Raw genomic sequence first — 4,412 nt, forward strand, 5'->3', positions numbered from 1 at the left:
TATTTTTTTCTCCAGTTCTGAGCTTTTTTTAAATGTAATAAAATTTTAAAGTAATCTTAAGTAAAATATAAAATCGTTACGAATTTATTAATTTATTTTACGATCAATGAGATATCGACTTCATATTTTTGCGTTTCCTGACCTGGTTCCAATTCAATTGCAGAACAAATACTAATCTTGTACAGACCTTTAATATTGCAGTAGTATTCCATCGACCGCAAAGTAACAAGTAAACATTCGCCCGATGGTAAACTGCTTAGCGTAATCTTCATATAAGGAAAAACAGAATAGCCGCGTATTTATCCCTACATCCTCGGCAAATTTACCCGAAAACTTGTGTGGCTGAAAATCGCGTTTGTACGAAACCTCGGGAGACCAGATTGGCACGTACCAGCAGTACAATCTCTAGCTTGCCATTCCGCTTCGCGTATTACTGGCGGTCATCAAAGTTCAAGGTTATTGTAAAATGTAAACTATTGCAAATGCGAATGCTATTTTCCTTCTCGTAAACGTTTGCTATATATATATCCAAAGACTGTTTCCATTTTAGACCGATTCTAAACTTTGCCCTTTCTCTCTCTGTCTATTATCAATGTTATTATTATCAAATTGTTGATTTGTTTTTATAATTGTTTTTATAATTTAACGAGAATAAGAGAGACAGAGAAGACACGCGTCTATCTGCATATCTATTTCAAATCATTCAATCTCATTTTATTTTTCTTTTATCTCAAATGAATATTTTTGCATCTCCAAAAATTTATTTTTCTTAAAATGTGTTTTTATCGAACGGTGCATTTGAAAAATCCATTTGTGTACGATATGAACAAATAATAAATTGTACCACTTTTATATCTTTTGGAATGAATTTAATTCTTCAGCCGATTGTACTATAACTTTGCCGCACTTAATTCCAACGTAATCGGGGGTATCTCTTTCCGCCAGTAATGCAACTTCGCGAATTAAATTTTGCGAGATCGAGACGACCGTGCGTTTACCGACACATTCCGCAGGAATTTCGCAAACAATTCCGTATACGAGTGAGGAACGCTCTTGCCCTGCGAGACCGGAAGCGGATGAATCGACACGTAGCGGCTACAACATCGCACGTTTATACTCGTTCGTCGACGCTTTTCAACGCGAACTCGCGCATTCCGCGTGCACAGTCGTTCGGACCGCGATAGGGAAAATGCAGTGGGAAGAAAAGCTCGTGCAAGTCGTTTGTGAACTCCCTTTACAGCCAACCGCGAATATACCGGACGCTATGGCGAGCACGTTACATCGCATACGCAGTTACACGGGTTGTCGGGGTAGATATCTGCCGAGCCAACCCTCGGAAGTTCGGGGGATGTGAGAGCGACGCTCTTGCATACCGTTGCATCTCCCACACCCAGAGACACCCTTTAACAGACGTTTCAGCACGCCCGTGGAATGGGATATTTCACTGTTGTTAGTATCTTGGGACTCATCAAGATCTATCATTTATGGCCGAATTTTCGAGCACTCTAACCATACACGCACATTGCTTTATGTGCCATACGAGACCGTTGAAGATTTTATTATCCGGTGATAACTCTTTCGATTCTCCGATACTTTAGAAGGTTTTGCTATCGACTTGATACATAATACAAGACATAAGAGAGAACGCGAAGGAAAGTGAATGTATGAATAATAAATCGCTTTATAATATTTTTATAATTATTATTATAAATATATAATATTTAAAGTCGTGAGTCGTTTATTTCTATCGTGTGTTCTGAATTTCTCGTCATGTCATATCGCTTATATTTCTATGAATCTTTTTGCAACGCAAACATTTTCAACGAGGCAATTTCATGATTCTATAGTAATTTGCGCGAATGATTAGTTGTTTCTTGTCAGATGACACGGAACGTCAAAACTGCAAATTAAAAAAAAAATTGTATGGCAAGATATTGAATCTCGCAAATTGTGCCAATATTTGTAGATGTAAATTTATACGAATCGACGAACAAATGATTAAACAATACGAATCGCGTTAATTTACCATTTCGTTAAATACAATCAAGATGCATGTTACTGTTAGATAAACTACAACATCGGCTAAAAGTTGCCATGAACATTGTTAATCGGAAAATGTTATATCTATGCACTTATTATGATACTTTCTCGTTAGTTACTGAGCGATTCGTTTAATGATCTTGATGAGTTGGGAAGTTGATCAAGCGTCTAAGAGATTATTTTGAACGTTTATAATCGATTGTCCGCGCGAAATTGGCGTTAACGAGATGTCTTGTCACGTATATTACTTTCATAAAAGAATCTATAGATACAAGTTAGCTCTCTGTCCGAGTTTAATATAACCTTGTGGTTCCATATAGATCGAAAGATATCGCGGGAATCGCAAATTAGCGCAGTAAAGGCAAGCGTGCATCAAGAAAATCGATCTATAACGAGTTATGGTTTCCGCTAAATGAAAATTTCCGCAAGTAAATAATAATTTTACTCGTTTGACGTCATTTGAAAAGTTGATGCATCACAACGACGTGAACGTTTAAAATCCCCGATAGTTTACTGCGATCGAATTTATTTATTCAATAATATTTCAACAACAAGTTTTATTATATATGAAAATGGAAATATCAAAGGTCAATACAAAAACAAATTATTATTCTTTCTAATAATAGTTTTTCTTTCTAATAATATTACAAAAAAATAACCAATTAATATTTCGAAATGATAGTTATCTAGTGTGTTTCTAGATTTTCAATCTTAAAATTATTAATCCTTATCATTTTAAAGAAATTTCAAATAACAGTCTTGTACTGTATAAAAAAAACATTATATTGTAATAATCCGTAAAGTTTGCGGTATAAATAATCCGTAAAATTATTCACTTTTAGTTTTATCTGATAATATATACGATTTGAACACGGAACATTTAATAATATAAATACGATTGTCGTCTGGCGACGAATAAATGCGCGCGGATAGCGCACCTCGCTTTTAAAATATGATGCAATATATCCTAAGGAAAAACTAGCAAATATTCGTCAACGTCTAGCGACTTTTGCAGAACATCGAGTTGCATTCCTTATTGTCTTATAGTCATGTGTCAGTCGTCTCCGGAAGGGACGACCGGCTGAACTTTAACAGACCAAGAGTAAGCTTGGAAACTTTCGCAATATTGGTCGGACCGCCACCATCCCCGGGATTATTGCCCCCTTGTCCCGTAAACCACCCCCGAAGCAAATTGAGTCACCAGGATCCGTACTTCGTATTCAGACAACGTACACCTGAACGACGTGGTATCATCATCGTCTGTTCGCAAAAGGAGCACTCTCGAGGTCAGATGCTGCGATTAAGTATGCCGACGATTAAACTATATCATAATATCACGTGCGCACAAAATATCATGTATTTTACTACATGTTGTAATCCGTTATGAGCCATTAATTAAGCAGAAATACAATTATTATAGAATAAATATATATCTTTATAAGCTTACTTGACTAGTAATAAGCAAACAAAAAAAGCATTGAGAGAGAGAGAGAGAGAAAAAAAATATATAATGGATATTTTATATATATTATATTGCAAATAATGCAAAATAGAAATCATCGCGAAGACAAATTGACAATTACAATTTAATAACTAAAAAATATAATATGTAAATTAAATAAGTTGTAAATTTTTCTCACCTCACAATTGCCTCGTCGTTGTTCGATGCTTTTCCGGGTCACGTTCATCATTCTTGCTATTCCTTTTTGCCACTCACATGTTATTCGCGGAAACAACGATTAATTACAGTCATAATCTGCTCGGCAAGTTCGCAGCTAAACTTACGCGTAATGCGTTCGTCGCGATAATGTTAATGAATAATATACGCTTTCATTTTAAAACGATTATTTCGATCTTATATTACACGTGCGTCTATATATATACAAATATAGTTAAAGTATTCGCAAAATTTAATCCGAAAATGCGTCATCGTTTCACATTTGCGATTTCCGTGGATCGTAGCTTTGTACGATCCGTACTTTTCGCGCTTTATTCCCGAAAATATACACAATATATAATAATAAGAATCACGTATGATATCGAGAGCATAATGTATCGCGCAATTGTTGTGTTCTATTGATTAGTATGCGTGCGATCGTAATTAATCGTATTTTTGCGAGTGTCGTATGAGTGCGACAAAGTGGTAAAATCTGAACAAGAGGAGAAGAGGAGGAAGAAATCCAGGAAGGCATTACACGGCAGCGGAGTGACAACAGTACAACTGCAAGGTAAATAAAACTTATAAACTATTTAATTTATTATTTAATACTTTTGTAAAATTAATTGTTTATCTCGGCGATCCATTTACATTATTATAGAATATATATTGTATATATATGTATATAAAATATACGCTATACTGAGATTAACTC

This window comes from Polyergus mexicanus, unplaced genomic scaffold (genome assembly GCF_030449975.1).
Source record: "Polyergus mexicanus isolate NDT 795.1 unplaced genomic scaffold, iyPolMexi1.0 SCAF_4, whole genome shotgun sequence".
In the NCBI taxonomy this organism is placed as follows: domain Eukaryota; kingdom Metazoa; phylum Arthropoda; class Insecta; order Hymenoptera; family Formicidae; genus Polyergus; species Polyergus mexicanus.